The sequence below is a fragment of the Syngnathus leptorhynchus genome, chromosome 3 (genome assembly GCF_054491065.1).
Source record: "Syngnathus leptorhynchus isolate UIUO chromosome 3, UIUO_Slep, whole genome shotgun sequence".
Classification (NCBI taxonomy): Eukaryota; Metazoa; Chordata; class Actinopteri; order Syngnathiformes; family Syngnathidae; genus Syngnathus; species Syngnathus leptorhynchus.
In genome coordinates, this window is record NC_141197.1 from 15,115,513 (window position 1) to 15,140,212 (window position 24,700).

General features: G+C 41.7%; 1 long non-coding RNA gene across 2 annotated transcripts in view; it reads right to left on the reverse strand.

Annotated features, from left to right (window-relative positions):
- Nucleotides 1-24,700, reverse strand: part of LOC147059459 (uncharacterized) — a 79,831-nt gene that overhangs the window by 50,297 nt on the left and 4,834 nt on the right. For both annotated transcript variants that reach the window (XR_015065723.1, XR_015065722.1), the window contains exons 2-3: nt 1,133-1,192; nt 895-1,013 (exon numbers count right to left, since the gene is read on the reverse strand). This is a non-coding gene — a long non-coding RNA (uncharacterized LOC147059459). The remainder of the gene's footprint in view (nt 1-894; nt 1,014-1,132; nt 1,193-24,700) is intronic.

Here is a 24,700-nt window from a genome sequence, read left to right on the forward strand (position 1 = left end):
TATAAAGTTGATTCAGTTAATGGTTTTGTTATCATTTTCCAAAGTAAAAGATGATGTTTTCAAATGTCTTATTTTGATTGAACACACAAAATCCTCAGATAACCAGAGAATAATTAGTGTTGAGAGCCTGAAATAAGAGCATTTGGACAATTTTAAGATAAACAACAGCTCTAAATGATCACTCGATTATTACGATAATTGTTGATCAATTTCATAATCGATTGCTGATTTCATTTTGACACCGCTACTCTTAAGACAGCTCATTTTCTTGACCGTTTTGTTTTTCCTCTATGACCTTTACCTAAATTAGTTTTTGTTATTGTGCCATACCTATTTTAGGAGTTTGAACATGTGACATTTGCAAGCTGAGCCATGATTGGCCGTTACCAATTATCTAAAGCATTACAATATCATCTGATGTTAATTATTGTGGATGGCCCATAATATGTGTTGGGGGAAATACACATTTTAATTCTCAGAAGTGCCACACCCTACGAGAACTGTATGCCTCACATGGTTCTTCTTCTTATTTTTTTTATCCGCTTAACAAATTTGAGGTTGAGGATTTTACTGGAAGGTATTGTGCTCAATGACCTTGAAGGCTCCACTGTACTCTTATGAATCTATCCATTTCCAGAGGAACAAGTTCAATTGTACAGAATAGACCACTTAATGGAATTCGTAATAATGTATTATCATGTATGCCACACATTCTATAAGATTTGAGCATATAGAGCATTTCAAATTGTTTTTGTCTTCCATGTGGCACAAATCTTTTCCTCTTTTATTCACACTTGCCTCTCACCACCCCCTTCAGCCCAAAGTCAAGCATGCAGAAAGGAGCAGGCAGGTCGTCTCCAGCAGACCCGAACGCTCTGTTCTCAGAGTACTCACCTTTCACCCGGCGTGAATGTGACGCGGCATGGCTCGGGCCCCTCGAGCCCCGCGGAGACCAGAACACAACACCCGCCAAACAAATGAGCGAGGCTTGTGTGAGGAGATCCAGTGGGCTGCTGAAAGACACAAGGTGGCATAAAGAAAAGCAGGCAGCACAAACAAGCCAGCGACATTGTAGAAGAGACATAGAGATGACACTGAGGTTACATGCGGAGAAGTTGAGGCGCCTTCTTACGTAAGGAGGCAGGTGCCTTTGTGCGCGACCCAAAGCTGATTGTGTCTCTTCATCTCGTTTCTGTAACACAAGCAATATATTTGTCGCACCGTTATAAAGTGGAATCTCCAAAGTCATTATTTTCTGGAATATGCATGAAAAATCAAACTTCAAATCATGCTGAGATTTCAGCTCAATGAGATTTTTTTTTTTTTATATGCCATCACAAAAGTTTATCAATGATGGCAAATGAATGTCAGACAAAATTAAGGACCACACAATTAAATACCAATTACTTATGCTCATTCATTTTATTGGGTATGCTAAAATACTAGCAGAAAGGCTAATGATGAAGGAAATATTTACGTCTGTCAGTTTAGTTTTATTTGAAGTTTGTAAAATAAGTTTGTTGGGCATTTATCATACATTATGTAATAGTTAGGTTTTCATTGTAATTTGTCATTTTTAAATTCACTTATACTGTAATTCCTAAAAAAAAAGCAGGCTTGCTAACAGATGCCGCATCACAATTACTTCCCAGGTGCATCATTTATGAAAGAAAATAAACACTTCAAATATACTTTGCAGTGCTCATTAAAATATCTTTCGCTTAAAATTGATTTCTGCTTCAAATAAAAATCAACCACCACAGCTTTGGATGAGGGAACCAAATCACACCATCTCATAGAACCACGACTATTTTGCAACTTTATAACATGTCCGCCATTCATTTGTAAATGTCCTGTGTGTACATGACTTCCCGCTGGCCTGCCCGCATGTACGCAGTCAGCGGTAGCGACCTTGCCCCTGCCCCCCCGCCCCCCCCTACCTCCAGCAAAAGTGACAGATGCTCAGTAATCTGTGTGAAAGGCGATCCGCCACTTAGTGGGATTGTTTCTGTTACACCTTCAAAACGTGGCGGGCCGGCAGACTTTGCGCGATGCAGCCAACCCCTGTAACTGCTGTCCTGGGACCTCAGGTGGACACAGCGGGCGACGGGACACCACCCGTGGAACGAGGAAGAGGAGAAGGAGGAGAGCGTTCACACCTAGGCGTCATAAAACAGCAGCGGGCCCCCTCCGCGTGGAGTGTATTGTCTTAAAACAGATGGCTGACATATTGACAAGAACTGGTGAGATGATATGGTTGCCAAGTGCTTTAAAAATGTGAAGAGCCTCCAACATATGGGAGCCTGATTATGGCGGCTAATGAATAAGTTGTCAGGTGCTGACAAACAGCTGCTTCCTTAGACGGCATGAAATGAACGCTTGTCGGATCAATTGATGAAGACTTTTACAACTTACTCCTGAAATCCGCACAGCAACAGTGGACGGGGATGGAATTTGTTTTGGTTCAATACCGCTTTTAATATTTAACTTGGAAGGCTCGAATTTAAGGGTTACTAGGCATCATTTATTTCTGAGAATTCTTTCAAACGTGTCTTGCGTGCAAATCGATTGTTGATTGAAGCTGTGGCTATGAGTTGCAACTTTTCCACATGCTGAAGGAAGAACCACTTTCCTGTCGATTCTTATAGCTTCTCTTTAACTCACCAACATTGTGTTTATTATTCATTAATGTTTCAAGACCAAATCAAATCTGAACTTCATGGCTGAAACCAGCAGAGGCACTGTGGAATCTGTCTCAAGTAGTTACATGCACTCACTAATCTGAGTTTTTATTCTACGGTATCAATAAAAGATGGTCAATATGGTGAAGGGGTATTTAATTTGATTAATCTGCCGTACAGAGTTGTACAAAAACTATATTATTTGCGATAACAAATATTTGACTGGTTAAAACAATTGAAGCAAATGTAGCGCAATACTTCAGAGCAGCCAGCAGAGGCGCTGTTGAGTACAAGATCGCGTTCCGTTTGAATCATCTACGTGAAACACGAGTAGCAGTTTCCTTCCTCCCTTCCACCTATGGCGGCAGTAAAACCATCTGTGTCATAACGCCCAAACGTGTCAAAATGATATGTCAAACCACGACCTGCCTATTATGAGGCACAATAACGACCCCGGATGGGTTTCCTCTCGGTGTGAAAGGACAGATTCGCCAGCTTTCTAGTCGAGTGGCCCCTCGGCTCGTTGCTCCTCTTCAAAAGGTGGCGACTATGTGTGGGACGGGAAGACACGTGAAATATTGAGTTTCACAGCGAACCTCCATTCAGGCTTATGATTGCCTTTGTTTCCCGGACAGATTTCCATAAGGGACGGCAAGGTGGGGACCCCCCCTGCTTTATAAATGATCTGCTACTTTGTCAACACAGGAGTGTGGTTATCTCAATAGCTGAAAGATTGATGGGGTGAGATCATAATCAGTATAGTGACATATAGACACTGTACTTATGGAGGAATGGATTATGTTACACTAGACAGTTGTGTCATTGACTTATGACTAATTGTCTCATTGTTTAGCCTGCAGTGACTCACAAAGGAACCGATTGCTACTTCAAAATTTTTTTTCTTTGCTAGAATAATCAGTATAAGACATTTTTAGAACACAAAATGGTTAACTTCCAGGTTCTTCATTAAGGTAACAAGAATTAATTTGTTCCAGGCTGAATTTATTGTCAAGATATTCTAAATAGATATCAAAATATAATGAGACTTTAACCACTAATGATCCATCATCGGGAAATGCCTGACAGTCACCTCACAAATCGGAACAAGAAACAACTTGCTGGCAAGCTTCTCTGGGTCATTGTTACATTTCAATGAAACAACCGTTAAATGTTTCTGCGAATTCTAACTGCAGTACTGAGCACCTGAATTTCTCCTCACAAGTTTAGTGGAACCTCTAAAGTCGTTTTTATTGTTAATATTATGCCTTGGGAAAGGACTGAAATTGGCATAATAAAGCATAATAATTATGGTCATAGTATCATCATAAAGTGTTTATTAACGGTCACCTGTAGCATGAGTGGGAAGATTTTTGAAGGAAACAGTCAGAGGACAGTAAAACAAAATTAATCGGTGTATTAAATCACGGCCCTTGAGCGCTAAAGATAGACAAAAGCTTTGTAACCTGAAGGGCTAACATATAATGTGTATTTTACTGCCATTATTAAACTTTGTCTCTCAATCATCACTACCATTTAAAAGAGGAATGTGTTCTCTGAATTGTTTTCTTTTTTGGACATTTTAATTTTAAAGCACATTTTGCCCCAACATGAAAAGAATAGCTTCTTTAAAAACACATGTACAGTATGTGCGAAAGCAGAGGGAAACTTTTCTTCTCCTCGGACAGACAGATGTGTGATGAGTGAAGGCCCGAGGGTCACAAGGGAGGAGCGTGAGGCCTCAGATCACAGGGTCCCATTCCTTCTGCAGCCTTTTCAATTAAGCCGCAGCCACACTGGCAACAATTTATGAACGTGACCTTCCAACTCTCCAGCTCCTGGAAAGACCTCTACCACCCCAAAACTACATCAAACCAACGCCCTCACACCCACACTTTGACCCGTTGGTCTCGACAATACAAATGGAGTTTCACGCGCATGCAAAAAGCATGTGCGTATTATGTCGGAACTCACGCGGCCGCAAACAGATGCGGTGTTCACACGGTAGGGTCAGTGGTTATTCTTCAAACGGAGGATCAAAGGTGAGTCATAAAAAAATCCAATACAGTAAATGCATAGGGTCAGCGGCATATCAATATATAATACAGAAAGAGGACAAATGACACGCCATAAGTCGACGGAGAGCGATTGAATTCTGTGTTTCTCGCTATCTACGGATGCATCAATCTGCGGCTGTTGATAATTGAATTAAGAAGCGGACGTGATTAACAAGTTCTTCAAACAAGCCGGAATTGCCGGCCATCTGATGCGCCGAGACCTTGATGGGCAAAACTATTTGTGACGTCTCCACAGTTCAGCTAGCTGTCTTCATTTTAATTAAAAATCTTTCACGGTTATAAGAGTTATGGAAGGTGCCGCTCGGGCTTCTGCCAGCTTCCGAATGAAATAGCACGTAACGAACGATGCGTAAGCAACGGCCACAGTCATCGGGGTTGTGACGGAGGACGCGATTTTCCCAAAAGTAGGTCGTCCACTGGGCAACTTTATTAAAACGATCAAACTTGATATCAAATTATGGGGCAGGCTGTCATTAACCAGAGCTCATTACATTATCAACTTTACGGCTGAGCTGCTTGACTTTGACAAGCTTGACTTCTATTTCACCTAAAAATTGTCAGATGGATCCTCAACTCAAGTTTGACTGAAGAAGGTTGTAAAGAGGTTTTATTGTCTTATATTCATTTGCGTTCTGTCACCTTCTGCATTCAACAGCCTTTCACTTGAAACAACGGCTAACATTTATTGACCTTGTCCAACTGGCTCAAAAAGAATACAAACTGACATGGAGCACTAATTCATGGTGTGCCCAACATTTAGTCAGGGAAAAAAAAAATATATTCATGGTTTCCTATTTCCTGGACAAAAAAAAAATCCACTTTTTTATTTTTTTTAACAGCAGAAAGTAGGACAGAAATTGCCAATGGCCTGAAATGAAATGTAGATTTTATATTAACGTTTGGCTTTGTTTTACGAAGGTCCGTTAATGTATTTCCTGTCTTACTTTAAACACTCCTGACCACAAAGCCTTCTTTTTCTTTTTTTTTTTGGTGACAATTTGTCAGTCATTAGCTCACCAAACTAAACTATTCAAACCCGGTAAGTTTATGGTTTCTTGTCTTCTAATTTGGGGTGGCCGAGGGCACTTTGATAATGTTTCGAATTTATTGTAAAATTCACATCATATTTTTATGATCACGCGTAAAACAATGCAGGCATAATGATGACCGCGTTATTAATCTCTAAATTAATTAACAACTGATCTCATTTCTTATGTCATGTCTGTGCTTGATATAGAGAAAAAAAAAAATCTGCGTGACAATAAATGTCTGTGATCCAACACATGTTTCGAGGAGGGGGTCTATATTTGCAAATCATTTGAAGATTTTGAGACACAATTAACCTGGCTGTAAGTCTGCTAACATTACACCTCATCTATGACATCACAGAGCGCGACAAAGAAATCTCAAATGCATACGTTACACACGAGCATATAAAGAAAAGCAACCGTCACTTTTTATAGTGGCTTTTAGCTATCCAAAACAACACTTCCACCCGCTCTCATCCAAACTGTTCCACTTTGTCATCTTTATTCAAGTTCACTTCACTCCGACCTCCTCTGCAGTGCCAGATTCGCTCTAATCTATGACATCATAAATCACGTAGCTATTGTTATCTTTGCTTTGGGTACGATTCTTTATTATCCAACCTCATTGATGAATCAAAAGGAATTTTACTTGTTGTTATTTATTACTTAAATATTGTATTGATACTTCTGGAGACTCTTTCCCTTCAGAGTAGCCTCCAGGTCCAACATGTAAATGGATAACACGTGTGCAAAGCCACCACTGACTAATTCTACCTGTTACATAACAGTGCGGTGGAAGTGCAGATCAGCTTGAAAATTTAGACATCAGAAAATTTATGTCGTATAATTTCCGACTTCATAAGTGGACCGGCACTCTTAAGTCCAATACATGCGATTTAAAAGTAATTTTTTTGTCCCTTTAAAAATAAAGAATTAGCAAAATAATTACCGCTGTAGTAGATGAATTTAAGATTCATTATTTCCTATTTGGGAAAAAAAGCATTTTCAAATTAGACCAAATTGACAATCAATTTTGTTCCACTGCCTTCATGTCTGGTTCTCAACAGCAACCAGCGCACCTTAGATCAAAACCGGACTGGGCTCATAACAGGGTCCAGCGTGGTCATGACCTAGCAGGCTAAGCGAGGGGAGGAAGTAATGAATTAGAGTGGAGCTTGGAAGACATAAGAGATTAGGCAGCGGAGAGGGCTCCGCGTCGAGGAGCGCCTAGGAAGCCAAGGGTCAGGCATATACCAGCGACGATTGTCAGGCAAGCTCAGCATGTTTATTCAGCCAGCAGTGAGATCTGCTTACTGCACGGAGGGATAGGGAAAAAATGAACAGAGGTTTACTGCAAAGCCAATAGCCAGTCCACTTACAAATGTTGCTTGTCCTCCAAAGATACAATAAATCATTTCCAGGCCTGCACGCACATTGGTCACAATATTAGGTACACCGATGTAATTCCATTCACCAAGTAGAGCATTAATTTTGCCTCAGTTGTTCCTAGGCAGGATTAATCAAGAATCCCACACTTGAAACCAACTGACATATTCATAAGTGATTGGACTGCAGAGTTGAAATTGGTTTTAACTCGAAAACTCAAAGTCCTATCTGCACATGGCCCATCTCTCCTGCTTGACTTTCGATAAGTCAGTTCCTATAAATGCGCAATCTTTCAAGATGTTGTGCTTCCAGGAATCTTCGCCGCAGACTGATCAGAGAGACAAACAACGTCCTGACTCACACTCTGTCAATAACAAAAGACCTTCACCAGACAGTCCACTTTGCTGCACAGTCTTAGTCATGCTGTGAAACATTAGCCTGCGTAACCACATGATGACAAAGTCGTAAATAACACTTGTGGCATTTGAGTAAACTTCCGAGATCAGGCACACGTGTTGTGACGTCATTCCTTCTGATGATGACCACAACTGACGACATACGTTTTTGCATGTGCCCTGTAATTCACTGTCGACCAGTCCGAGGTGTTCTTTCAATTTCTGCCCAGTCGGAAGACCAACAAATATGGCTGCCTTACTCGAAACAAAGGCTGAATAACTGAATCCATGCTTATGGTTTGTCTCCCAGCCTTTTGTTCACCCGTAGCAATTTTTCAAACAAATTTGAGTTGCAAAGGTGGACGTCCAGATCACGAGCAGCGTGACCCCTCTCCGAAGTGGCGGCTAATGTCAATTAAACAGAGTGGCTCGGCGCCTGTGACCCTGAGATGATCTCTGGTGTCGGCTGCAGGCCAAGGTCATGCCACAGTGTTAACAAGATTTGATCCTCGGAGCTTTTTCTATCCTGCTCTCCTCAGCTTATCCTGTCCAACAATATTTCACTGTCAGGTGTTTTTTTTTTTCCTAACTAAACATTCTCTCCTCTTCCCCCTCCATGCTTCTCTTTGTCTCTCCATCTCCCTCGTCTGTGTCCGAGATGGCTTTAATCAACAAAATGCCCAGTGACATTCATTCCATCAACCATTCCATTTTACTGGCTGGCATGTTTTGATTTGTAGCCCCTTGTCTCTCCTCCATACTTGTAAACGTCAATTCATTTATCATCCTGACCGCTTCATGTTGTCTTGAATGTATTCAAATACTCATTTAAATATGCGTATGCCAAAATCCAATATATTTAACTATATATCACACGCTCGCCGCTACAGATGATTATGTAACCAGCAATGTTTACATGGGATCCATTTGACTAATTAAATTACTACCAACCTCTTTTGGATGGAAATCGCAGTCAAAGAACATGATTAATAATTAATTATTCCATTAAAAATAATAATCCTATACACGTTACATTAAAATCTCTCTGCACATTTCATCAAATTGACAATTATTATTTTTCAACAAAGTAATTCTTGCTCATCATTATCTATTGGGTACTTTGCTATATTAAAAGTACTATTATTCTGTCACGCAGAAATAAATCTAATTACGTTATAATCAGGCACCATCTGCAATCTTTTTAGATAAGAAAACACTCACTGCACAAATAGAAGCACACTTTTATATTATCTATTTATCATTCGTCTTTTTTTTTTTTTACTTAGTATCTTCATCCTCCATTTTCTTCATTTTCAGCTGAATTACAAATAACAACCAGTATATTTATTATTAAAATGTGTGCATATAGCTTTTGAATAAACCATGAAACATATCAACTTGCCAGCATATTTGAGAACAGACAAAATCTTTCAATTACGCCATCAGGTTCAAGTCAGGTTTTAAAAATGTTGACTTTTTTGGAGGTGTGAGACAAAGATATTTCAAAATCAATTTTGAGTTCAAAATAGAACAAAACCACAAGAATTCCCAGCGAGAATAATTTTGACCTTATCAAATCAAGGACAGTACCTGCAGTCTGTGATCCGCCATCACAGCAAGCCATTGATTTTCTCTAGATATACCTCCATCTTTTGCTAAGTGATGCTTAGGTCATCACTCAAGCTCGGTATAATGATTCCTCAGCTCAATACAGACATTTTGAATACGGAGGCCAATAAAGTTGCCCCCTGACAAACATGGCAGCGTATGTTGTATCCACGTGGGATCATTCACACACTGTGACCACGCACACACTTTGCATAAATACCAGCAGAGAGAGCATAAAAATGTTGACACAGACTAAACAAATATTGTGTCCATACTGTACATGATGCTACATAAGTGGGCATAAGTAAGTATAGTGGTGGTCTTAACAAGTGCATCACCATCAGAGGGTGTGCAGGTCTCACTCACATGATGTGATTATCTGCTCCGCTGGCCTCGCTCTCCTGACTGGAACGCATTAGCAACCTGGATATTTCTGCCTGGCAGAGCTGCTACCTCAGGCCTCTCTTAATGTCAAGGTGAATGTGTGTGTGCGTTTCAGTTTGTGTGAAAAGGACTGAATTTGTTCACTTCCGCCATCTGTTGGGAGATGAAAGGGAAATGTAGTCGAGGGTAATGTGAAGGTAAATATCAGGGTATTAGTACAAAGGGCAGAGAGGTTGTACCTAATGTGTTGTCCTTTAGAGTTGGAGCTAACCTAAAGTGGCCGATCATTTTCCGTATAAGGTAATACTGGATTTTATTAGCTACTGTACTCTTTCGATTTTATTCTTCTTTTAACACCACTTGAGGGTTGTCCTTTATGTCCCTATCTCCTCACTCCTTGTTGATGTCTCTTACAGAGGTTTTACATCGACTTGAAGGTACGCTGAGGTCAGCACGGCGACTCGGTTTTGGAATAAGTGTAGCCGGGAGTGTTTAGCCTGTGATGATTTGTAAATGGTGTTGAAATCACTGAAGATGCCAATTCTAGGATTACTACTGCACACGGGACGATTGGAGAACTTAGTGGGGGCCCCGGGAAAAAGAAGGCCTACTTGTACTTGGTCTTCAATGGCGGTGAATTGGGCATCCACCTGAGCCAGCTTGCTGTTGAATGAGTTCTGTGTAAGTCTCTCCCGCCAATTATCCGCCACTCAAGCTTCTGGATGGCCTCCGCTTCATCGCTGTTCCGGCGCTTCCCATGCCAATAGAGCCTTCAGCATCCTCACCCCCCCCCCCCTCCATGTTGCTTTTGAATTTATGGAGCCAGCCCTTAAGCATTTGCCAAGTAGACTGTTGCCTGAGGTGAAAAGTCCACACAATCGTGTTTTTATCTCTTTCGGGTTCTTTACACACTTGGGTATTGGGTTATTTAATTGAATTTAGACCAAGGGTGTCCAAACTAACAAAATGAAGGATGCTTTAAGTATGTCTTCTTATAAGGCAATACATACTACACTAGGCAGTTCTCTAGAAGCTAGCATATGTTTGATAGCAGATGGTATGAATTATTTCTCAAAGTTTTATCCAAGCTTTTTTGACATCTCTTTTTTTGAAGGTGAAATATTTATGACAGTGCGGGCTAGACACACACCACACTGTGCTTGTGTGTGTGTGTGTGTGTGTGTGTGTGTGTGTGTGTGTGTGTGTGTGTGTGTGTGTGTGTGTGTGTGTGTGTGTGTGTGTGTGTGTGTGTGTGTGTGTGTGTGTGTGTGTGTGTGTGTGTGTGTGTGTGTGTGTGTGTGTGTGTGTGTGTGTGTGTGTGTGTGTGTGTGAGAGAGGATATGAAGCTAGACCACAAACTCAAGGGAGCAGGTCTCGCTTCTAGATGGGCTCTGACTGCTCCCTCACGGGGCTATCAGCACTAACGTGTCAGTTATGGTTATGTTACCTGTCACAATGCTTTGGATCAGGTCCTCCATGTACACCGAGGGTAAGAGATAGGCCGGCTCATCATGCAGCGGCCCGCCAAGCCTCGTATCATCACTGATGCTAGGGGAAATCTTAGAACTACATCAGTGTGGTTTAGGAGTGTGAAAGTGGCTTAGTCGGTAGGGAGTATGGTCTTGGTTTCAGGACAAGAAGGTTGCAGGTTTGAAGCCAGTTAAGGATTGCTATGAACCAACAACAACAAAAAAATCAGAGGACCTAACAAAGAATATATGAAAATTCAGATTGAAGGATTCTCAGCAAACCTTTCTGATACCGTGCCCTTAATCGTTGTGGCATCTATTTATGGTACAGTATTTAAAATGGAACTCACTTAACACATAGTTACATTTCTCTGAAGGTGATTTGGAGGCTTGCCGGCCGAGCTGCGTGAGTTTGGTTTTGAAACGCTTATCCTAGTGTTGACAGAAGACACTGGAGTTGATCTGGTGTCAAGTCCAAATTTTCGACCGCCCTCAGACAACAATATTCATCTGGTCTGGTATCTGCCAACAGGCTATGACAGGTTCTAATGAGGGGAGACTGGTAACTTTTGTAGGGATTTGCTCCAAGTGTTAAATGGCAACACCGAGCATATGAAACTTTTCAAAATCAATTCAGCAATTCCTGCTGTGACATAGAGCAGTAGTAGTTCCTGAAAGTTTGATAGAACTTGAAAGTTCTATCTTGAAAGTGTAAAAAGACTGTCACACCAGAACTATTGAAGGCTTTGTTGCTAAGCCCGACATAAGAACGAATGTTCTGTTCGGGTCTTCTAAACTGTGATCAACCAAGGAACATCAACGTATTATTTAAAACTTGAGCTCCTACCTCAAGTATCTTGCATCAGGTCTCGATTCCTCATGCTATCGTACCTCAATCAGGAGTAAACATTCCTTACACTTATTTTGCACTCCCTTTAAGTGTATTGAGCTTGGGTGGTACTTATGAGGGTACTTGACTAAAGACCACTGGTGGGCCTGGACACCAGATTGGGTGTCCAAGCCCACACTGATCGCAAAGAGGCGCAGTTAGACTCCTTAGATTAGCATCAATCCCTGAAGGCTATTAAAAAGTCATTTGTCTCAATACAAACGGCAGCCCGTCATACCCAGGCCAAGTGTTGTCTGTTTTATTTTAACCCTCAAGATTGAAGACCAACAGTAGGCACAAACAGTCAGTCAGTTCATCTTCAAATCTTACCGACCTGACTCCTGACGGTATCTATCTCTCTCGCTTCAGAACTGTCTGTGGGTCATACATACCTACTTGTCTACCTGTCCGGCAGTCATACTTGCCCCTTTTTACCCCTCTGTCTGGCGGATCAAGCTACCTCCATGTCCTCAACACACCAACCGACCTATCTTGTCACTTTGCCCAATTGACCAATGGACTATCTGTGTATCCCCACACCTGTCCCACCACCTACCTACCTGCCTTTCCATAACCTTCAGGTTTTGCCATTCATCTTCTATCCTGCTTACCTGTTTATTGGTTCTATCAACCGCTCCATCTTTTTTATCCAATCATCATTCTCTACCCACCTGTCTGTAAGCTTGTTGTTTCACGATACATCCAATGGTCCAAGCTAGATATCTTCTTGTCTGTCTGTCAATCCCTACCAAAAACCAAGCACCTTGTTGTCTGTCAGACTTGTCCCTATCTGGCCTACCTACCTACCAACCTACCTCTCCTCAGTCCTTCATACATTTCCCACAGGAGCATGCACCATCCTTGCTGGTCTGTACTCCTCTCTCACCTACTTACCCATGTATCTGTTTATTCATTAATTAGACAAGGTCCCTCCCTACCGGCTAATCCTTCTGTAGTTCGTACCTACCTTCCTATTTAACGAATCTTGCGACCTACCCTCGTATGCACATCTATCTGCGCTTAGTCCATCCTCCCTATTTACTCTTATCTATCCATCTATCTTTCTGGCTTCAATTCGTTGTGACGATGACCAATGATAGGCCAGGAGGAGTGTGAGACGGATGGACAGAGCAGAGGGAGAGCGTGACGGATCACAGCAGTTAGAGGAGAAGAAAAGAAGATAAGGGGAAAGACAAAGGGATGGCGAGAGTATCAGAGAGCGGGCGGGTTGGAGCGTGCTGGACGGGCCCCAGCGGAGTCATCGATCCAGGCTGGTCTTACATCAGAGACAGGAAACCTGAGCCGCATGCTTCATCACCTTCCCTACGGAGTCCTCGCTCTGTTCTCTCTCTCTCTCCTTTTCTTCATCCCTCCTGGCGACCGTCTTCTTTTCGCAGACGGAAAGGACCCTGGCCACGTTTCTCTGCTGCTGTCCAGAACCTGTCAGCTGCTGCTACAAGATGCTGTCAATTCATCATCTGCGGCTACTTGGGCCGAAGACCGGCTGCACCCCTACGCTAAGTGCACACTGCCGCTCATTCATTATGCTGCCTCTGCATGTGTGTGCAGTTGTGGCTTTCTTTGTGCACACATCAGTGTGTCTATTATGCACAAGTTGCCCCAATACAGAGGGTGGTAGCATGGAAGCCAGCGCCATACGACTTGGGGGTAACGAGGTTAGCTTATCAAATTTGTTTCGGCGTCACCGTCTCCTGTGCAAAACACTGCATCCCGTCACTCCTCCTACTCTCCCAATTGCTCGACCCTCATTTCTCACCCGACTCAATGTAAAATATCAGTGTTAAGATTAGAAAACCTCCAGTGGGACAGCTGGGGCGTTTTGCTTATAAACGCCTCGCTGCTAGACTACATTTAGCATACTTTTCAAAAGATGCTATCGTTTATGGGTTATAATTGGCCACCCTAAACAGTGGAATGCGAATGCAGTGCAGTGCTAGGTTTACATTTGTTTTCCACAATACATTTGCTTCTGAAATGAGCCAAAGTAGACTAATTATGTGATGAAACAATGGTCTGATGAAGAATATTATTGTTTGGCTTTAAACCTATTTTACATAACCATAATATGTAACATGACATTAACCTAAGCTAATACAAGTTAACACGCTAGTTTACACTACAGTACTTGTTCCCAGTCAGGTCCTAATTTGACTACCATAATGTTTCAGATGATTTGAGATCTACATCTAAAGTGGGAATTTTAGCATTTCTGCTTTTAAATACCCAGGGAAACCCCCATTCAGATCCATTCTTGTCTTCCATGGCGACTCTCAGACCACACACAGACACACTCTCAGCTTTCAGGAGGAGACGAGAGCACAACTAAGAACCCAAATAGGATAAACATGCCCCTTTCCACCACACACACACTTTATCGATTTGCACTGTTGATATCATACTCTCCCATGAACGCACTGACTCGCACATCGCCGCCATCGGGTCTTCAAATCTAAACGTTTTACAGTCTTAACTGAGCCAAATCCTCTAGAATTCCCTACTTTGTTCTTTGTGTCCTGCACATCCTGCATGTCCGCGATCCAGATCAATGCTGGATGGAATTCCCTAAAGAGGCCGGGATGGAAGCAAGAACGGCATACTTTTTTTTTTTTTTCATATGAATAATAAATAAAATATGAACAGCAGCCTGTTAGAGCAAATTGATCAAACCAAGGATTTGTTGGTTTCAACTGGGCCGCTTGCAAATTAAAAAAACTACTGCATCATGACATTCCAAAAGTGGTTATAATTTTCTTTACAGAAACTTTTAGAACATTACCAGACTGATCGCTACAAGCTTCAAAGATAGTTGTTCCCCGTTTCCTCATCTCAGCATCTTCATAGAAGATCTTGCTTGCCACCTCCCACACACACACCACCAGAGAGTGAGTAAATGGTCATTATGGTCAATATCTATTTCCTGTGGTGTCAGGTTTCAGAATAATGTCCATATTGAACCAATGTTTCAGCAGACTCCCATCACACTTTTCCTCCCACTCTGCCATCCACTGTCTCCAAAGGAGAGAAAATCCCTACAAATGCGATTAAACAAACGATTTTTGGCCAAGCCATCGATCATCCATCTCGCTCTGGCAGCCTAACTGGGAGATCCTAACAGCGCAGGCGGGGCATCTGAGATGGGAATGTGCCTTTAATCTGGTTTGTGATTCCTGTTTATCCTGCACAGATCAGCAGTGTTAACTTAATAGGTAGAAACTCTCCATCTCGGTCCTGCTCTGAGTTGAAGAAAATGAACCCTGACACCTGAGTCATTGATGTTCGTGCTAAGTTTGTGAATTTTACAAGAAGGTTAAACTCAAGTACTGAGAGTCCCAGGAAGCTTTGTGATTAGTATTTCCAAAAGCGGAGGAAATCTAGAATCAGTAAAAATGTATTGTTGTGAAGGTAACGTTTTGTTTCTGAAGAATTTAATTTCATCAAGCAACTCATTCACAGGCAGCATAGTTAGCGCCATTGCAAGAGCGTGCGAGCGATTTCCCACTTTCTACCCTCAGGGATTCTCCGCATTACAACAGAGCAGCTCATGTAAAATACATTTTACATCTGTAAACTGAGTTATTGCTCTTATGGGAAGCAAAAAGGCCAGACGTGATGCCAAGCAGTTGTGAGCGCAATCAATGTTTGGTTTGTGCTAAAAGCACCAATTGGAGGAGGGGCCACCTACTTAAAAGCTTGCACTTTTATGACTTAATCAATTTATTGGTGTACTGCTCATTCTGTTTAAGCCAATAAATGGCAGAATTACTCTAAAATACTACTTAGTCCTCTGGGCAGCCATGTTTATGAAGCGGTTCACAGTGTGTGTGCATGGACATATGAAGGGAGAGACAAAATGGCCACTGATATTGGTCAGAATCTCAAATATATGTCAAGACCTGAGGAAATATTACACCCGGGACAGAAATAGGGAATCTAGGGAATGATGAGCGAGGAAATTGACATACCTGCTGAATATCACGGTTGTTGCCTACTTTAAGCTAGCAATAGCATTAGCGAGTCATTTTCTGTAGACTTTAAGCTAGCAATTTTATTTTTTTACCGACACTTTTTTTGTTTGACAAAAACAAGGCATTTGAAGTGAGGTTTTTTTTTTTGTATCGCCATTTCAAAGTAGGTTTTGAGATTTCCCCTGCATAAATCACAATCTCTGTCAAACATGCCCACACAAATACAGAGCCACACACACACGACATTTACTTTCAGCTGGTTTCATTTTCACCTTTTTACACTCATCCTCTTTCTCGTATATTGCGACATAGGGAGTGTCAGGTGAGGCCTGGTTATTTCAGGCATAATTGAGAGATTGATGCCCCGCCAGAAACCTGGCACCTTGACAGGCCTCTTAGCCTTCCGCGCACACTTCCTCCCAAACGGGCGTGAGCCAGACATGTTGACGGCTTGCTGAAACAGAAAGAGCCAACCGACATTTTGAGGAAGATGAGGATGACACCGGAGGTCATAGGGAAGCGAAAGGTTACCTGTTACCTTCCTGAAACTACGAAAGAAAGAGCTCATCCTTGATCGGGTTGGAAGAATGGGAAGCATCAGTATGAACTAATGGGCCTATTTGTGTCTTGAGGAGAATGCGGACGTAACCTGAACCTCACTTGCAGACACTTCTTACAACATCAGCAAGGAGCACAAAAGTCCAGTGGAGCATGAACGGGTCGGCGCCCTTAAAACTTTAAAGTCATTTTCCCATGCCGAGGTCAGTGGCCGATGATGTCTCACTATTATGCATTACTACATTTAAAAGTCGACAAGAATAGAAAAAAACAATTATCGACTGATATAAAATATCTATATTATGCTACACTGTTCAACCATATCACCCTGCCCTCGTTGATTATCTAAAAACGAGAACCAAGCAGAGTTTTTAATTTGTTATAATCAAACAAAATAACAAATGAATAAATAAAATAGTATCCAAATACTCGATTCCGATGTGACTATCGGTTTGATATCTGCCAAAAGTCAAATATATTCCAAATGATCAAAACAACATTTCATATTAAAAAATAAATAAAAGCAGGTTTCATTCCTGCTTATACCGTATCGACATCTGTATTGGACATAACTTTAGGCTACAATATTTATATTGTATGGTAGTGAAAAGAATTGTATCGGTTTGGAGTTTAAATCTGGCATATCATGAACAAAATACCCTTCACCACAAATTCAGCCAATCACAGCATCACAATCATTTTGTAGACTGCTAATTGGATATTTAGGGCCCTAAGCTGATCACTTTCTTCCGTATTTTCCCTTCCTGTTGTACGTAATGGAATGTTAGCGGAGTGGCATCCTTACATGTGTCTTGAATTGCAGTTCTTAAAAATTGAAGGCTTTCAGTCACACTAACACAATTGTGTTAATTGTAATATATGGCATCTACTACTTCAGTGAAACGAAAAGCTTTAATGTTCTCCTCCGACAAGGCACCAAGTGTGACAACTCGTCTCCCGCAACTGTATCATCCAAATCCACGGCGAGATACTCATCGGTGACTAGATGGGCAGCTGAAATTACCAATTAGTTTGCCAATTGGCTGCAGCCGATTCGATTGGTTTGTAATTAATTCTAGTTACTGGCCCGTGGAGCAGGACGGATGGCGCCATGTCTTTGTCCTACTGACACACTATCCTGCCGATCTGGGCCTCGAGGGGGAGGCAGTGCACATCAATCCATGGCCCCGCAGTTACTGAGCTCTGTGCGCGCACACACACACACACACACACACACACACACACACACACACGGAAAGAGGCTGCTCCCCTTCACACAGTCCGACACACAATATCTCTCACACACTCCGACACAAAAACCCTCGCAGACGGACCCCGTGGAGCAGAGCTGATTTACAGTAGATGAAACTTCCACAGTCTGAGATGGTGCTGACTACAACGTTGAATCCTGTTTGTGTGTGTGTGTGCGCAGGTATGTGAAGGAACCTTAGTAAACATACTGTACTAATAATCCGAAGTGAAACATGAAATTTCAGGAAGCTGGCTAACTTCCGATTTGATTTTTACAGCATTTAAAAGCAGTACTAGAAATGAGTCAAAAATATCAACATAAAAGTATTTTATAAATATTTGATTTGTTTTCAATATTTCATTTTTAAATATTTGAACAATTTTTATTAGTCTTTGTTTTGAAAACTAGTTATTCATCAGTTTGTTGTGGAGCTTATACTCTATATACAATATGAGACATTCATACATTTATTTGGGTTGACAATTTTAATGGCCCTTTGAGGCAAACTATGACGCGGCCCGTGACAAAAATAAATTGGACACCCCTGGTGTAGATATTTTCTATAGCACTGATCCTCATTAAACAGATCTGGACCTGGCTGACTTTGGGCAAATTTTAAAATCCAAACATTTATTCAACATTTATTTATTAATGGTTCTAAAAACAAAGAGGGTCTTTCATCATACTGAATTTGTACATTTTACTGTATGCAAGTGTGTTTTATGCCACTTATATTTGTCCGTGTGTGTGTGCGCATGTGTGTGTGTGTGCGTATGTGCTTGTGTGTGTGCGCACGCGTGTGTGCGTGTCTGAAGGTCACAGCTTCCACAGCCAGAAAAGTAAGAGGTAAAGTGGAATGAAACAAATCGATGTTCCAGATAAAAATACACCGCACCTCAGCCATTGTCTTTTATAAATACACGCTCGCGTTCACACACACACACTCAGCAAATGACTCGTCGGTCACTGCAAGCCTTTTAATGAAAGCGATATGAAAGAGGAGGCCGAAACGGTGGCTGCCGGCTTTTAGGATATAACGACGGTGTAATGGAAGACCATTAAAAGATCATAACAGCTTCAAAGGAGGAGGTTGCTATTGTTGCTCCGACTTCAACTTCCCGCAATCAAGGCGGCGATTACGCTCGATATAGAAACGGGCCAGGTTTGGAAGGTAAAGTTACTCCTGTTCCATTGGCGCACCGGTAAGTAAATCAAGTGTGATGATCATTTGTGATTTGTGACAGTGGTCATTGGAGCTTGATGGATGAGGAACACATTGGAGATACCAGCATTAAATGGTGGCGGTGAAGTAAACTCAATTCAACAATTTAAAAAAAAATGTATTTAAATGCAAAAAAAATAAATAAATAAATGTAAAAATAAATGAAAAATGTAACTGCAGTTTAACAATAAATCAGACGACAATCAATCCCAAGTCTCAAAGCAGCTGATCTTCTCTTGACAACACAAAAAATGGCAAAGCTTAGCGATCCGCGCATTCTCCATAACAATAAAAGAATAAAAGAATCAATAGCGTCTTGTCCTGACAAGAGTCAAGCGCAGCCGAGGTTAAATACATCGCATCAAACACTCCGCTTGATGTCAATGCGATGTCCCCGTTTCATAGGAAAGCAGTGGAGCTTGCCAAACATAGCGGGAGAGGACAGAAGCAGGAGGAGGTTCGGGGAGGGGGCGCTCGGGGCACGCCTCAGGCAAAACCTCCGTCAGATATTGTTTGTGTTTAGTAGCTGGGGTCCATGCAGAATTGATGAAGGCTCTCAGGAAGGCTTCTATCGTCGGACGAGGGGAGGTTGAGTGAGCGAGGTGAATCAGAGCATGGCAAAAGTGCATCTCGGCATGGCAAAAGTGTTTATGAAGAGGCATCCATTAGCTCCAGACACTCCCTCCCGTGTGCACGCTATGCAGGTGGATGCGTATAGGAAGGCAATCAAACAATATGGGGGGGGGGCTGAGGAAGCATGGAAAGATGGAACTGTGGATACATGTACAGTATATTTAGGCAGCAGGGCCGATTCATAAATAAATTTTTAAAAAGGATCTAAATGGATGTATGGGTAAGAAAATATATATATTAGGACTGCAGGGTTAGGATTTTCTTCATAGCAAGGCTCATTTCAGTTTTTAGTCCTCAAAGGATTATTTATGAAAGAATATGATGCAATTCAAAACGGGTCACATTGTGGTATAGTGGTTAGCACGTCCGGCTCACAGTCGATTTGGTTTGAAATCTTGTCTTGAGACGTTCCTGTGGGGAGTTTTCATGTTCTCTTCATGCTTGTCAACTGTAATTGCCAACAAATCCCACAAGATGATGACTACTTTGGTTTAAATGACGCTCCTCAATTCACCTCACCACCAAGATGCCACCAGAGCAATCCTAATATTCTGCTTTATAAAAACAGATGAATCACATTATTAGAATTTATCTCCTCAGTAAGCCAGATCCGTTCTTTGCAGAGGATAAAATGTGATAATACCCCTACAATCTGTCTACATGTGTTGCTCCACCATTTGTGTTCAAATATCCATTCATTAAAGAACTGTAACACTTAGCTCCCAATGCTATTATTAGCCCATCAACCCAATCCCACTTGCTTTTTTCCCCCATTAGACTTCTTTTTTTTATTTCAAACAAATTGAAAATCATCCTGGAACAGATTGTGTTCACCTTTTAAAGTTCCACTGTAATTGATCAAGATCCGCCTTCCATATAGAGACAATGGGCAGGCAGACACACACACACAGCTGCCATTTTTTCCACATCCTGGGTTGTGTGCAGTCTAACCACAATCCTGCCTCCCTCCAGTGCTGACCGCAAAGCAGTCAACAGAGGCACACTGGGCCTTATCCTGCATGACACGCCGGTCGATAATCATGCACGCCGCCACGCAGCCCAACACCAGTGTAACGCCGATACCTGGGGGCCGGCAGCGCCTGCATAAACAAACACGCCTGCCTGGAGCCACACGCACACTTACAGTAATTAATCGTCGGGAAATAGAGATTAGACGGAGATTCAGAGTATTTGCTTCCTTCCGACTGCCAGGTTCAAGTGATTCGCTTGCCCGGATTGGCGTGTTTGAGAGATAACGGAGAAAAAAGGACGCTTGGAAAAACAGCGGTTGACATGATCATCCAAGCAATAAGCTTTTTTTCCTGACAATGACATGACCTGACATGACATTCATGTCAAGATTCAACCTGCAAGAAGAAGACAGAATTGAAAAATATTCTGCTTCGTGTGCATCTTATCAACTTTTTCTGTTGGTGTTATGAACAAATCATTATAATTTGTTGATAATGATGATGAAATATTCATGTGTTAAATATGACACATGGGTACGGATTAATGTCCTTCCTTTACAATTTCATTATTGCATTGTACCACACAATGCATTGAATGGGAAAGGAAGGTTGAACCATTTATTTACAGTTGAACGCTATTCACAGTGAGTAGGGACCATAAATACCCAAAATCCATTGAAATGTTTTAAATATATTATTTTATGCATTATATATATATTTTTCATCAATCAGTCAATTCATCAGTCTTTTTTTTTTTCCTGTCAAAAATTGACATTGGCCTAATTTAACTTGGGTTGGGCCCTACTAGTTATATCGTGCTACATTTTTATGAAGCAGTGTTAAATGCTGCTCGGTGCAAAAAATAAAAATAAAAATTGATAGATAGGCCTTTATTGTGTGAGAGAAAACATATGTACCTGCACGTTACGATGTTTACTTTGAGTTTAGAGATAAGAAATGTGAGTAAATCACAAACATGGACATCTATTTTCTAACGCAGTATGAGTGAGCAGGAGATGATCGTGGCTGACTTTGGCCGAGAGGTGGTGTGTGTGAGATGGACATGCAGCCCGGTGATAATTCTGTCAGAAGGCCTCATCAAGTTGGAGTGAGACTGAGCAGAAAACAACAGGAATGCGCACCGAGAGTAAAAGGTGAGCAGGAGGATGAAACAGCTGGAGAATTACTGAAACTCAACAGCACCACCTGTGGTTCAAGTACAGTACTGCTTTTGAATAGGATGATGTTGCAAGTGGCAACAAAAGCGGGCATTATAAAAAAAAAATATTGATATGATTCATTGCTATGTATTATTAAACAGAAATTAAAATTCATTCGCTTGATGAGAACGAACCGTTTTAACCCTTTTAAACCGACAATCTTTCAAATATATTTTGTAACATGAATATGATCGGACAACAATGGTTGTATTGTGTAAGGTTAAACTATTACATTTTAGGGATACAGAAATGCATGTTCACTTTCAATGAATGGCCCATTTTAAAACTTTGTCCTTATATAAGGCGCACCGGACTGTAAGGCGCACCATTAATGCATCATGTCAGCTTTTTAATCCAAATCAAATCACTCTCCATTTTATCTTTTTTATTTCAACTTCAGATGCAACAAATTACTTTATAATCACAAAATAATGACCCATAGTCTTTTTGATTCATGATTCATAGTCTTCAGCGGGCCACTTATGATTGATTTCATGACACAATGCTTCAGGCCAGTTTGAAATTTAGGAATTTGGTCCATATAAAAGGCGCACCAGACAATAAGGCGCACCGTCGGCTTTTGAGAAAAGTTTTGTTTTTAGGTGCGCCTTATAGTTCGGAAAATACGGTAATCAACAGGTTTTATGAATGAGAAATCACAGGCCACATTTCACTTTCACACACAAAGCACATCTAAAAGAAATCAATTATTACTCATTGAAGAGAAACAACAAAGCAAAGTGTGTGTCCATGTGTGTGTGGAGGAGAGCCACACCTCACGGGTGCCACGTGTGGTGTGACCCTCAACCGGGCCCACTCAAACCCCCCTCGTGGATCACCCGGATCACAGAAGTGAAGCCGAGCAGAAATGTTGTCCTCTGTCAGATGGAGGACTCCATTTAGCAAATTAGCAAAGCTTACCATACTGCCTTTACAACACACTCTCAGACACACACACAAACACACACAAATTGTGCATATAGGCACACCAGCGAGCTGCATGAGGTGGGAAAGGCCTGGTCACCTGAGACTTTTCACATGCACAAACATGAAGATGCTGGAGAGCAACCAGTAGAGGGGAAAAGATGCCCAGGAGAGGATAGAAAAACAGTATCGCCTACCAGGCAAAGAACATGCGGTAAGGAAATTGCTTTTTCATGGACCTTGAACGCATCACTATGAGGTACCATAGTGTGGCTAGAACTCTCTGGTGCAAAACCATGGGAATGAAAGTGATTAATGCCGCTCCTCTCAGTGCTAATACTGAGGATTAAGGCTAATAAATGTTTCATTTGAGGCCGAGCTCAGATCAAAGGTGAGAAAGGCCCTCTGGTTTGCTCCTCCTCCTTCAGCTGTTGCCTTCAGCTGTATTCTGACAATGAGTACAGATGGCTTCAGCAGCAAGTAGCACATCATTAGACCATCTTTCAACTTTTTAGCAGGTTCTCACTCATAAGGACAAGGTTACATTATCAAAATGGGATAAGGCTATTCTGTTCAAATGTAACCTTCTTATCCCAACATTTCTGCTTGGGTACATAAACCTTTTTTTTTTCGCCAATTTTCACTCATTTGGAATTTGAAAGTTGGGACAGGGACTGTGTTCCATCAACTTTCTTTTCACCAACATGTAATAAACATTTGGTAACTGAGCACACTATACTTTATAGGTTGAAACGGATATGCAAGTCATTGTATTCTGGTTTTATGTCTTTTATGTCCCACATTCATCGCAATTGGTGTTTGAACATAAGGAGATAGTGGATATGCATTTAACTCCACACACACACACACACACACAAATACATTTGCACATTTGCAAAAACACATTAAAAGCTCACACGCACAATCGCACATTCGCAGAGTCAATATTACGATAAGACCGTCCCGCTGTGGAGGCTAATATGTAAACTGAAATACGTCAGTTGCGGCAGAATTGCCACTCTGGTTGAGGTAAATGGGCTGTATGATTGCGTGCGTGTGTGTGCAAGTGCGTGTGTGTGTGTTACTTTATCTGGGGAGGATTTGAGGGGTCTTCTATACAGCAGTGGTTGGGTAATGGAAAGGTCATCTATCCAAATCTCCAGGTGGGGGGGCTGCTCTGACACGGCTCGTTTGTCACAGTTCAATAACTGCCACTCCAGGGAGTGTGAGGGGGGGATACAACTGTGAAGTGTGTGTGTGGGTGTGTGTTTGCGCACTAAGGCCCTGCTTGGGTGCACAGCTGATTCTCAAAGCTTGTCCCTTCCATTAGAGGCCTCAAACGGGGTCACGGCAACGGGCAACTTTCCACACAGAAAACTGACAAGATGACTCGTCGGGCCTGTGCGGACAAGCTTAGCCTAAAATGGTGGACATGTGTTGGTTCAACGATCGAGTGAAAATCGGCAAAATCAGACGGAATTTTCTGGATGAAACTTGCTGATTTGTCTAGCCACATGCTGCCTTGTGATTGGCTGATGAACGAAAAAGACAAATTTGCACTTTTTTATTTGACATGTCTTGTCTATCCTTCAGACTTTCACACTGAGCCATCAAGTATCTGCTGAGGTACTCCGCTTTCTTCCATTTGAAAAAATCAATGGAAGCCTTCAGTGTTCTCTGTGATGTGTCAACATGTGACCCCCCACAGAGGTGCCCCAGGCACAAGGTGCTGCTCATCCCAACTAGATGCACTGATTTGGGATTTTGCTTTCAAACCTACCCCGAACCCTCCCACACTGTCAACTTCAAACTTATCCGCTCATGGGTAAAGTTCATAGTCAGGTCTGTGTCTCCCTCTTGTGGCCATTACGAAAACTAGCTGCAGGTGGAAAAAAAAGGTGGTGTTTCAATAGATAAACATGGACCAAGGGATTTGTCTTTGTGAGTGAAGAGAAGGCCAATGAACCAGGACACAGTGATGGAGATATTTGCAATGGAAAACAAACCACACCAAAGCAA